The sequence below is a fragment of the Phacochoerus africanus genome, chromosome 7, assembly GCF_016906955.1.
Source record: "Phacochoerus africanus isolate WHEZ1 chromosome 7, ROS_Pafr_v1, whole genome shotgun sequence".
In the NCBI taxonomy this organism is placed as follows: Eukaryota; Metazoa; Chordata; class Mammalia; order Artiodactyla; family Suidae; genus Phacochoerus; species Phacochoerus africanus.
This window is the reverse complement of record NC_062550.1, coordinates 64,726,985-64,740,027: the sequence shown is the minus strand read 5'-3', so window position 1 is coordinate 64,740,027 and position 13,043 is coordinate 64,726,985. Positions and strand designations below refer to the sequence as shown.

The 13,043-nt window shown below is 53.0% G+C and overlaps 1 long non-coding RNA gene across 1 annotated transcript; it reads left to right on the top strand.

The window, feature by feature from the left end:
• Positions 1–2,012: 2,012 nt before the first annotated feature.
• LOC125131795 (uncharacterized) lies at positions 2,013–3,412 on the top strand. Its single transcript, XR_007136019.1, has 2 exons — positions 2,013–2,074; positions 3,318–3,412. It is a non-coding gene; the product is annotated as an uncharacterized LOC125131795 (long non-coding RNA).
• Positions 3,413–13,043: the final 9,631 nt, after the last annotated feature.

The following is a 13,043-nucleotide window of genomic DNA, read 5'->3' as shown; positions in this document are numbered from 1 at the left end:
CTCCCTCGTGTCTCCCGCCTCTGCCCCGCTGGGGGCCGTCACGTTGTCTTTCGTTTCTTCAGGGTCTCCAGTATGTGATCCACCTCGCTTGGCGATGATGCTTCACACAGGACTCAAGGACCAGGGATTGGAATCACAGTGCAGGCTATGTCCGTGTGAATCAAACATGTTGTAACTGCCAATGTTTCACTGCGTTTAGCTGTCTTCTGTCCGTGGAGACATCCACCTGGGAATTCTGAGACCTCAACATATCTCTTGCCCACATTTAGGGACACGCTCTTTGCCAGAGCAAGGCTCTACAGCAAGACTCCTAAAAGTCTCTGAAGAGGATGGGAGGCAGTGGGGAGGAAGTTGTTGGTAGAAGGAGTAGAGAGAGCAGGCCTTCAGCAGAAATGGACAGCTGACAAGGTGTTCAGGGTCAAAATGTGGAGGTGGAGGCGTTACCACCTTAAAATGTTGCACCTATTCCCAGTCTGTCGGTCGTGTTCAGCAGATTTAGAGGATGACCCAACTCAACACTCCGCTGAGACGTTCTGAGACCACGTCTGGAGGAAGGACCGCCCCCAGACACACTCCTCCGGAGGAAAAGCCAAGGTGAGGGACATCAGAAGAGGCGGACGACCACCAGGTGACGGACCGGAGAGGCAGGGACCAGCCCCAACGGGTGCCAGACCCCCGCGGAACCCAGAGACCTCCACCACCTGGACCACCGCCCACCTTTCAGCGACCACCCCGACTGGTGCCAGACCCCGCACCCCAACACCCACCGACCGACCGTGCCACCCGACAAGACGCGCAGGGTGCCAGACCCCCGCCACCCCACCCCCACCCGGACCACCGCCATCCGGACACGCCAACAACCGGGTGCAAGACCCCCGCCACCCAACCCACACCCGGACCCACCGTACCACTACGGACCAGCTCCCTCCACGGGGTGCCGAGACCCCGCCGGGGACCTCCACCACCGCGGACAAGCCAGCCGGACCACCCCCACATGGGACGTAGCCCCACTGGTGCCAGACCCCCGCCCAGGGACCAGCCCCCAACGCGAGGCTAACAGAATCTCCAGCCCGGACCCAGACCCCCCGCCAGGGACCCCATCAAACAAGAGCTAACGACAGCGATCAGGAACCACCCCCACCCTGACGGGACCCCAGCAGGGGACCAGCCCATCCGCCGGGGACAAAACAAGGAAGAAAGCGACCCCCCCCCGCGGCCCACCACCGGCCCGCCACCACCCCCACCCGGACCACCGCCACAGGACACCCCCACCTGGATGCCACACAGCACGAGACCCCCGCCACCCGCACCCCCACCCGGACGCCGACCACCCGACCCGCCCCACCGGTGGTTCCAGACCCGCCCACCCCCACCCCCCACACGGACCGCCCCCCACCCGACCGCGCCACCCGGACCACCCCAACCTGCGTGGCCAGACCCCGCCACCCCCACCCCCCACCCGGACCGCCCCCATCCGACCCTCGCCCCTCCCACCGTGGGTGCCAAGACCCCAGCCACCGCCCCACCCCACCCGCGACCGCCCCAACCCAGAACGCACCGCCACCCGGACCACCCCCCACTGGTTTGCCGACCCCGCCTCACCCCAACCCCCCACCCCCCCCCACCCCCCGCCCCACCGGGTGCCAGACCCCCGCCACCCCCACCCCCACCCGGACCGCCCCCACCCAGACCGCCGCCACCCGGACCAGCCCCACCTGGTGCCAGATCCCCGCCCCCCCACCCCCACCCGGACCGCCGCCACCCGGACCACCCCCACCTGGTGCCAGACCCCCGCCACCCCCACCCCCACCCGGACCGCCGCCATCCGGACCCGCCCCACCTGGTGCCAGACCCCCGCCACCCCCACCCCCACCCGGACCGCCGCCACCCGGACCCCCCCCCCACCTGGTGCCAGACCCCCGCCCGGACCCCCCCACCAGGACCACCACCGACCCGCCACCCCCCCCACCTGGTGCCAGACCTCCCCCGCCGGCCACCCCCACCACCCCCAGGTCCCAGCACACCAAGACCTCCACCAAGCCCGCCACCCCAGTGACCCCGAATTCAAGGATAGGTATGATCCAGTTCCCTTTCCTCTCCTGGCCCGAAGCCCTGCAGGTGCAGAACTCTTCAGTGTTTTTCTTGTTTCGGTCATGCCCATGGCATGCCGACGTTCCCTGTCCAGGCTTTGAACCTGCCCTGGCAGCGGTCACCACAGCCACCCCATGGACATTGCTGGGTCTTTTACCTGCTAAGCCCGCAGGAAGCGCCTCAACCTTTTGGGTGTCCCTGAACCAACGGGAACCATGCTGACACTGCCTAGCCCCAGGCCCGAGTTTTCAGGATTTCCAGTCAGACATCCCGGCATAGAGTAGCAAGCCTTGGCAGGTTTCACATCCTATCCGAGGTGATTCTCCACGCTCAGAAGCAGACAAAAAGTGCCTTTCCCCAGTCATGACCTGTCTTACTCAAGTGCGCTGGGAACGAGCAAGGAGAGCTGTGCTCTGCCTTGGACCTCTCGTCCCCTCGTCCTCAGGCACACTGTCTTTCTGTCTCAAGTTTCACCTGACCAGGCCTCTCCGGTCCACTGTCACTGCGAAGCAATACTGCAAATACATACGGCTGGATGCTACCTAGTTTAAAAACCTTTCCAGCATGTGCTCAAGTTAAAACTAGTAAGGAGAAAGGCAAGAGGCCACCTCTCAGAGGCATAGCACATCCTCCCTCCCCACTTCCTTCCCGAAAGGGTACTCCGGTTCACTCTGTGGGACACCTTCCTGGAAACATTTCTACCTATTTAAGTGCATACATACGCTTCTTTAGCCACACAGGAGAGCATAGGTCTCCACTGCTAATTTCAAATAACGCATTTCTTAGAACTCTCCCAGGCAAGCTCATAGACCTCGGTGGAGCTGTCGGGACCCTTGTTTTTGTTGTTGCGGTTTTGTTTTAGCACGGCACACCATCCATTACCTGGCTGTGCCGTGGTTCCTTTACACACCACCCCTACCAGGCTGGATTCATTGCTCGGCTCTTCTGGAATATACGGCAGGAACTGTTTTGTTCACACACGTATGCACATTATAGACAGCAATTCAGACAGATGCAGCCTAAGAAGGATCTGGCCAACAACAATGCAGAGCCCATTATCTGCTGGGTACCTTCAAGCCAGGAACGAAAAGGAACTAGGCAGGGAAGAGGAGGAGGAGGAAGAAGAGAAGGACAAATGTCGGGCTCTCGCCCCCTTCCCTTTAGTGAGTGGCCGGCGTTAGAAACCACCTGCCACACCTCTATGACCTTGCTTTTTTGTGTTCCAGAAAATGAGCGTGAAAACACCCGTCCTTCGGAGAGCCGTGACATTGGAATGTGACGGTTGAGCTTCGATTACCAATAAAATCATCTGCATCCAGTTTCTAAGTGCCCCGTGTCCTTCTGGGTGTTTGGGAGGCTGACATTCGAGGGCCAGGATCGTGGCATAGGAGCTTCCAAGCCCCCGTGTCACTCTTGCGTCCAGCAGGTTTCCTCCTGGACCGCATGTCTGCAAAGCATTTCTGCTTCGTCCTTTGCTTGTGGAAAAGAATGTTTCCGTCCTTTTCTACCTGCCAGGGCCTCCTCCTCCTCCCCACTGACCACCGTATTCACAAGCCAGGGGCCTGTCCCTGCCCTTCCCTGGGTTCTGCAGCACCAGTGTACCCACGGTGTTATGACTTTCACACCTGTGACTGAGAGTCTAGGAATTTTAGGGAAACAAGGAGAATAAGCCAACGTGAAGGAGCTGCACAGGCTGAGGACATCCTTAAACTTGCTGAAGTAATTCATCCTGCCGCGAGGGGCACAAACGTGACGCGAGGTCCCGTTCCCTCCACACCGTACCCATCCCCCCTTTTGATCATGGCTGAGTGTTCACCCTCCCTCGTTTTCTCCCTCCCCGCTCTTTGGCAATCCTGAGTGCCTTTCATAAGGGAGGCAGGTAGCACGCTGTGCTCGAAAAAGCGAGGTGTCTGGATCAATCACAGCGGGCTAACCTGCTGTAAGAACAGACAGGGCAGACAGTCAGAAGGCCTCGTGGAGGGGTCAGCACCATTAGCCACGACAGTGGCGCTGCAAGGGTCGGAGCCCCTCCCCGAAGGCCGCTCCAGTGTGTTGGCGGCTAGGGGTGCCGAGTCCGAATCAGTGAGGTTCTGAAGTCCTGGAAGAGGGGAACCGCCCTCTCCGGATCCCGCGGTTCACCAGGCAGGCTGCGGTTAAAGGCCGCTGGGGACTGATGCCATGCACGCCTCAGATGACCCCAGGGCCACCGTCCACCTCAGAGCTTCGTAATTTTCACGATGACTAGGCAGTAAAGCAGCATACACCCAGACACCAGCCTGACTTTCACCCTTGGGCCTTCAGCCTTGTCTTGCCTGGTCCAGTACATGCCCGGACATGGAGCTGTCGGCTTGAGAAGATGATCAAGAAGCCAGATGCCACTGGGAAGCACGCTGACCGTCTCTCACAGCAGCCAGAGTGCCTGTTCTGTAGTCACCCTTATTCATTTTCACGTTGGTTACTGCGTAGTTCCCCTGGTGTCTGCTTTGCTTGTGTGCTGTGGCTATCACTCCTGTGTTCCGCACATCTGGGAAACGTCTATCTTCTTCTGAATCTTGAACGTCTTTCACCTGAATCTCTATCTCTCGCTCTGACTCTGCTGAATTCTAGTCAACTGAGGCTACCTACACTTAGGCATTTACACAGGGTCCTTCCTCCTCACGTGGCAGGTAATGTCCGTGAAGACACCAGGGCGGGTGGGTGTGCCCGGTTATGAGTCACCTGCTGCTCTGTCTTTATCTCCCCACGGGTCTCTAGTGGTTGGCCCCACAACGGCACCGATGATGACTCTTGAGGCTCTAGCTGGTTCTGCTTGTCAGGCAACCTGTCACCATCCCATGGTGTGCCTCTGTCCAGTCTCTCTGCTTCGGCCATTTTCCAGGCCAGTTCATACCTCTCTCGTTCACCTGGGAAAAGACTGTGCCAACGGGGGCAGAGAGGGACCGTTTGTCCGATCGTCTTTGTTCAGTCATTTCCCATCCACTGTACGGCTTCTGGCTGGGCAAGCAGGTTCCTGCACAGGGTTTCAGCTGAAGGCCACCCACAGACAGCCTTGGCGTCATTTTTCCAAGCTTCTTGGACAGACTGATATTTCCTCTGGCAAACCTCAAAGTCCTATCGGTTTGGGGTGTGGGCCAGGTGTAGTGGGAGCTTAACAGAGCCTAAAGTGCATTTCTCTCCATCGCTTTCCCCTGAGGCATTCTTCTCTGTCCCTAGGCCCAGGGAATTTCTTTTGTGACCGGAAACCCTTGCTCTTCAAGTATTTCTGAAGCTTCCAGGCCAAAAATAAACGTCTTCCTCTGTGTATTTTTGCAGCTTTGAATACCTTTGATCGTAAGAAAATTACGGCTGTAGCCGGTGAGTCCATAGTTCAGCTAAAAATGTAGAGCCGGTTGCCACGTCTGAATTACCAAGTGAGATGCACATGGGAGTTTCCCTAAGGGATGGAAAAAACTGGGCTCATCAGGACTGGGTGAGGCTACGGAACAAGGAGGAACCCAGGCCAGGATGGAGGGACTAAGAATTCCGTGACACAACAGGGAAAGGATGTTTGAAAGTTAGATTACCTGCAATGCTCACAAGGAGCAAGTGCATCTGAGGAGGACCACATTCTGCACAGGGATTATGGAAGGGAAAAGTGACAAGCAGAGGTGTTATGGGAGCGCTCAGCTCTCAGGAAAAGGACAGCGCAAGTGGGGGACCGACGACAACAACCACTACTACTAAAATAAAAAGTAAAGGAAAATAAAGAGGCAGGAACGTTCTTCTCAGAAAAATATCCTCCTTTACCACACTCTTCTATCTTGGCAGCCTCCAGTCAGGTTCAGAGCTTTTGCGCCTATGGCCTGAACCTATCAACTCACAGAAACTAGCAGTGCTTCTCAAATGTGTGGAAAGCCCGTTGGAAGTGGGTTTTCTCCCAAATTCCGTCACAAGAATCCTGACTGAGACCGTAAAGAAAAGGCACATGCCTCATGAGCTCTTCTTAGAGGCAGCATCGGTTAAAGGTAGAATATTTTAGAAAGGAGGGCTTTCTCTAAGAGTTTTATAGTAACTTGTCATATCTAGGTGTTTAATCTATTTTGAGTTTATTTTTATGTATGGTGGTAGGAAGTGTTCTAATTTCACTCTTTTACTTGTGGTTGTCCAGGTTTCCCAGCACCACTTATTGCATCGGCTGTCTTTTCTCCATTTGTATATTCTTGCCTCTTTTGTCATAGGTAGTTGGCTGTATGTAGGTGTGTGGGTTTAATTCTGGGCTTTCTATCCTGTTCCACTGACCTGTATTTCTGTCTTTGTGCCAGTACCATACGGTTTTGATGACTCCTGCTTTGTAGTATAGTCTGACGTCAGGGAGGCTGCTGCCTCCACCTCCAGGTTTCTTTTTCAGGATGTCTTTGGCTAGTCTTGGTTTTTTTGTGCTTCCAAACAAATTTTAAAAGATTTTGTTTGAGTTCTGTGAAAAATGTCCTTGGTAGCGTGATAGGAATTGCATTGAATCTGTAGATGGCCTTGGGTAGTATAGTCCTTTTGATAATATTGACTCTTCCAGTCCAAGAGATGGTATGTCTTTCCATCTATTTGTGTCGTTTGATTTCTTTCATCAGTATCTTATAGTTTTCAGAACACAGGTCTTTTGTCTCTTTAGGTAGGTTTACTCCTCGGTATTTTATTCTTTTGGATGTGATGGTAAACGAGATGGCTTCCCTAATTTCTCTCTCTGATCTTTCATTATTAGCATATAGAAATGCAGTTGATTTCCATGTATTAATTTTGTATCCTGCAACTTTGCCAGATTCATTGATGAGCTCTAACAGTTTTCTGGTAGAGTCTTTAGGATTCTCTAGGTATAGTATCATGGCATTGGCAAATAGCGATAGTTTTACTTCTTCCTTTCCAATTTGGATTCCTTTTATTTCTTTTACTTCTCTGATTGCCATGGTTAGGACTTCCAAAACTATGCTGAATAGTAGTGGTGAGAGCGGACATCCTTGTCTTGTTCCTGATCTCAGCAGGAATTCTTTCAGCTTTGCACCCTTGAGAAGGATGGTAGCCCTAGGACTGTCATATATGGCCTTTAATATGTTGAGGTAGGTTCCCTCTATGCCCACTCTCTGAAGGGTTTTTATCAGAAATGGGTGTTGGATTTTGTCAAAGGCTTTTTCCACGTCTACTGAGAGGATCATATGGTTTCTATTCTTCAATTTGTTAATGTGGTGTATCACACTGATTGATTGGCAAATATTGAAGAATCCTTGCATCCCTGGGATAAATCCCACTTGACCATGATGTACAATCCTTTTAATGTATTGTTGGATGCAGTTTGCTAGTATTTTGTTGAGGAGTTTTGCACCTATGTTCTTCAGTGACATTGGCCTGTAATTTTCTTTTGGTGTGGTATCTTTGTCTGGTTTTGGTATCAGGGTGATGGTGGCTTCATAGACTGAGTTTGGGAGTGTCCCTTCCTCTGTGATTTTTTGGAATAATTTCGGTTAAGGATCTGGTGTTGCTGTGAGCTGTGGTGTAGGTCGCAGAGGCGGCTCGGATCTGGTGTTGCTGTGTCCGTGGCTGCACCTCCAATTCAAACCCTAGGCTGGGAAATGTATTATGCCTCAGGTGCGGCCATAAAACACCAAAAAGGAGTTCCCGTCGTGGCTCAGTGGTTAGCGAACCCGAGCAGGATCCATGAGGACGTGGGATTGATGCCTGGCCTTGCTCAGTGGATTAAGGATCCCTCGTTTCCGGGAGCTGTGGTGTAGGTCACAGACGCAGCTCGGATCCTGCATTGCTGTGGCTATGGGGTAGGCTGGCAGCTAGAGCTCTGATTCCAATCCCTAGCCTGGGATCCTCCATATGCCTTGGGTGCAGCCCCTAAAAAGACAAAAGACAAAAACAAGACAAAACACATAAATACAAAACAAAACATGTCCCGCCCCCCCAAAAACCTACCTCCCAAAATGCACAGCACAAACCAAACGGAGATGAAACTCTACATTGAATCAGAGAGGATTGAGAAGGCGATATAACATCAGCAAATAAATTTCAGATAGGGGATGGGAGAAACGAGTGGCAGAACTTTGCAGAGAAAATTCCCCGTGATGAACAACGATTGGTGAATACAGTTGCTAACAAGGAACTGACGGAAGAAGAGAAGGGCAAGACGATGCCATGGAGGTTTTGAAGGGAATAGCCGTTTGTCCAGCAGGATGGCTGAACAGTCAGTGGGGAACCAGAGTTGGAAAACACTGCTTAGCAGGAGGAGGGACATGGACTCTTACAAAAGAAGCGGCACAAAGTCTTGTACACATGCAATGACATGATCCCTTCAAGGAACTGTGTATGCATTTGGTGCTGTCCCAGAAGTTCCCCGGAGTGTTCGTGTCTACCTTTCCTTCGGTAAGTACCAGCACCACCGAAGGCTGTTTATACGAAGGAAAGGTATCGGGTCACCTTGTTCCACACCACCAAGTGCAGGGAGAGCCTCCCGGACGACGTCTGGGGGCCCGGGCAGGCTGAGTGAGGCTCAGCCTTCCGCCACCCGTGTGTGCACGACAGCGCTTTTTCCACATACGTTTCAAAGACAGACAGAGATGATGTGTGCATCAGCAAGACGTTTTGCTACCTAGCATATGCGTATGGACAGACAGGCCATGAGTGATGGGGCCTGGGCCACGATCATGGCCAGAGATATTGACCAGCGTCGTCTGGGCTACAGGATCACGGCCAACACACAGACACACAGACACATGCACAGCCCACACACCAACAGCTCCACGAAGGACAGAGCAACAGTCTCAGGGAACAGACGGCAGTCAAAGGGTGACAGAACAACTTTGACGTCTGCGCCGATGGCTTGGACACTGTTCCTTTCACAACTCGGGCTCAAGTCACATGCTGACACCCTCTTACCCCCCTCCATCCTGCTGGGCTAAAGCTCAGCTCTAACCTTTCCATCCAGTGATGAGGTCCGCCCAGCATGGAGCTCAAAGATACCATTGTCCTGCTGGTCTTTATAAAGGAAGCTGCCTGGATCCTCCCAGGACGGAGCTGAGAACAACCGCAGCGCTTCCTCCAAGATGCTGCTGATCCTGCTCTCAGTGGCCTTGCTGGCCCTGAGCTCAGCCCCGGAGCCCGTTTTTTGGTAAGCACCAAGAAGGGGGGGCGGGGGGCGTTGCTGAGATCTGCGTGGGGTTCGTTAGATGCCACGGGAGTGAGGGTGCTGGTGGAGAAGGGGGGCGGGGGGAGGTGGAAAGCCTGGGCTGCAGGTGCTTAAGGCAAGGATAAGGCCCCTCACGCCCTCGCTGACGCTGCATAAAGTGTACCTGGAACCCCGTACAGAGTCTTGAACCACAGACTGACAAGGGAAGCCTGGCATTTCTGCACACGTCTCACTGACTCGACTGTGAGGGATGCACTGCAGGGAGGCCCGACCAGTACAGAGAAGGGTCCTCGGGAAGGCATTACAGTCATCAAAGCAGGCAGGGGGAGAAGGTGGCCTCGCGAGAGGGGGTCGCACACATGCAGGAGGGGACGCCCGGGTCAGGCTTTTTACTGAAGCGACAGGGATCAGGACCCTCAATCTCTCTAGCTCACTCTCCATAGAGACACAGAGATCCCAGGGCCCAGGGGTTGCGTTTTGCTCCCATTCACACGCCCCGTTCTGTGGAAGGTGCTGTGGAAGGTGGTACCTGCGTGTTGATTCCCGGTCACCCCACCTGGGTGAGGCCATGTTAATGTAGGTGAAGTGTCTCATGTGGAGGGAGAGCAGAAGGACAGGAAAATAAGACACAGAAACACCCAGCACTTTGCCTGAACCAGCATGAGGGTAGACCGGAAACCAGGGGGACAGGAAAACCAAACCCAAACGAAACCCAGGGCCTCCTCTCTTTGGACTCTGTGGTGGACCCTCAGCATAAGAACCACCCCGTCACCCCTTCACGTCGTCCTCCCTTTGCAACGGCATCACAGGTTGTGTGGACGAGGTACTTGGGGCATCTTCCAAGGTATCTGGAATGCATTTTGCGCTTTATCTTGTGCTTTTCCTCCTTGAAGGCAACAGTGCAGGATTTCCCAGCCTCCTACCGGATAGGTCACCTCAAATCCTCCACCAACTTCCTTTCTTTTTGTATCTTTAGCAACTGCTCTGTTCTAGAGAGTCTTGTCGTTTTCACTGTCTTGTCACGACTGGATGAATGTTAGTATCCCAGAGGATATAGGCCATTCTTCACCAGCCGCGATTCAGGGACCCACGAGCAGGGCCCTAACGTGCATAACAGAGATGTGTGGCTTGGATGCCACAGAGTATGCGGCCTGTTCCCTCAGGCCGGAAATGACAGCTGAGGGAGGAGAGCAGAGGGAAGCAGCTCAAATTCTGCCTCCTCCAGTCTACTGAGCACCAACCCTTCCAGGGTTCTCGTTCTCCCCAATGCCCCTCGGTATACTATATGGTTTATGGAAGAATGCAAAGAATTGGAGTCTGGTTCCCTCTTTCTGTGCTGCTCCATTCAAATGTGTCCTCATATCTAATTCACACTGGCCACAGTTATTTAGTGAATCCTGTGTAGGCCATCACTTGCTCTTAGTATTTCTTCATCCGGTCTTGGAGCATGATGCACTCAAGTGGCCAGACTTGGAGTCACAGTTGGCAAGCCCTGTCAGTGTCTCCAAATGTAAGGGCCATCATAACTGACACTGATAATCTCTTTGCTTTTCTTCTTTCCTTGGAAACAACCTCTCGGAAAGCTAAGAATTCCATGACTTCTTTTTTTGCCCTATTTAAGGCAATTTCGTTTGTCTCTAGAGCAAAGAACTAAGATGCCACATTTCTAGTGTCTGAATGAATAGGAGTACTGCCAAATAACGCTGTGGGTGGGAGGGAAGTTGAGAGTGGAGAGGCAGGTTCTAAAGGAAGAGACTGCCTGATGGGGTGACCAGAGACCAAAATGAGAGGCACCCTTTCCTTCCCCTAGTTCCTCTATTCCTGTGCCATACCTTACAACAGATGTACACAACTCAAATCAGAGCTCCCAGGAGCAGTTTCCCAGACCACCTCCTGGGGGACCTAGAGGATCACCAAATAGACCCCCTCCTAATGGTAAAAACGAAGGTGATGGACCTTCATAGGGAACAGCCCCACAATGTCACAGACCTCCACAGAGACCCCCACCACAAGGTCGTGGACCTCACCATGGATCACCCCCAGAAGGTCATGGACATCCTCAGGGACCACCCACACTAGGTCATGGACCTGCACAGGGACCAATAAAAGAAGGTCATGGGCCTCCTCAGGACCACACCCACCAGGTCAAGGATATCGACAGGGACCACCCCACAAGGTAATGGACCTGATCAGGCACCAAACCCATCAGGTCATGGACCTCCACAGGGACTCCCCCCACTAGGTCATGGACCTCCAGAGAAACCAGCACAACAAGGTCATGGACTCTATCAAGAACCACCACCCAAGGTGATGGAACTATGCATGGATAAGCAGAAAAAGGTGATGGACCTCTGCAAGGACCACCCTCACAAGGTTATGGACCTCAAACAAGAACCACCCCAATCAGGACAACATCAAAATTTTCATCATAAGTACCATCCTCCTCCACCTCCTCCTGAGAACACCACAGACCACCCCCACCCAGGGGCGAAACCATAAAGGCCCGCCCAGGACAGCCACCCCGGTAATCTGGAACTCAGTGACAGGGAGGATCGAGGGCCCTAAGCTTTACAGGTCTGAAACTTTAATGTGTCACGGAATCAACCAGAAACAGCTTGAAACTGCACAGTCCTGGATACCAGTTCTAATGACTTCTATTCCGTTCCCTGCTAGAGAGTAGCAAGCCTGCATATTTTTGACAGACCGGCCAGGGCGATTCTGACTGTAAGAACCATGGCCCCCCAAACTGCCTCTTCCCCGATGATTACCTACTTCATGTGGGCTGGTAATGAGCAAGTAGAGCAGAGTCTGCCTTTCGTCCTCTCCTCCCCTCCTCCTCCTCCTCCTCCTCCTCAGGCTCAGTGCCTTCCCATCTCAGGTTTCCAGCTGACCAGGCCTATCAGGTCCAGAGGTGCTGCCAATGACACCTTAGCTTTCATCCTGGTCGGTGTTTTCCAGGTCTTTTAAATATTTCCTATTACATTCATTTACATTCAAGGGGACAGAAAAGAGAACCAAAAACAAAGATGTGAGGCCAAATTGCAAAGGCAGATCACATCTTCCCTCCCCACAAGCTTCCCCCAAAGCCACCACAGTCAAGTCTTGTGAACAACCCTTGGAAGCGCTTAGGCCTCTATAAATGCCTACCCTCTTCTTTGATCCACAAGTGCTCTCATACTTCATATGCAGCCCTATACGCTGCTCATTTCAAGTTACTTATTTCGCAGAACACGTCCATGTCGTTGCCCAGAGCCACAGGGATCAAGTTGGCCCCTCTCCCTTTTCTTTTCAAGTCTATCCCAGGCCATCGCCTGGCTGTGCCATGATCCCTTTAAGCAAACCGCCATCAGTGGACACTTAGGCTGGATGCAGGCTTTTGCTGCTGTAGGATAGGTTCCAGTGAATAGTTCTGTAAAGACGTACTAAAAATCATCCACAGCAATCAAGAGCTAAAGAACTTCAGAAGAATCTTTTTCATTCATCTTGCAAGCAACAATTTTGAGCCCACTCTCTGTTCGCTGCATACAAACCATACACAAAGAGGAATTAGGAAGGAATGGAGAGGAGGAAGAAGAAGAGAGAGAGAAGATGGGCTCTCACCGACCTCCCTTCAATTACCAATTACCGGTAGGGACAAGGAACCACCTGCCAAACCGCTCTGAACTTCCTTTTTTGTTTGTTTCAGACAAGGAGTAGGGAGACACCTGTCCTTCAGAAGACCATGACATTGGAACGAGGCAAGCTATCTTCAATTTACCAATAAAACAATCAGCCTCCCGTTTCTAAGCGCCATGTG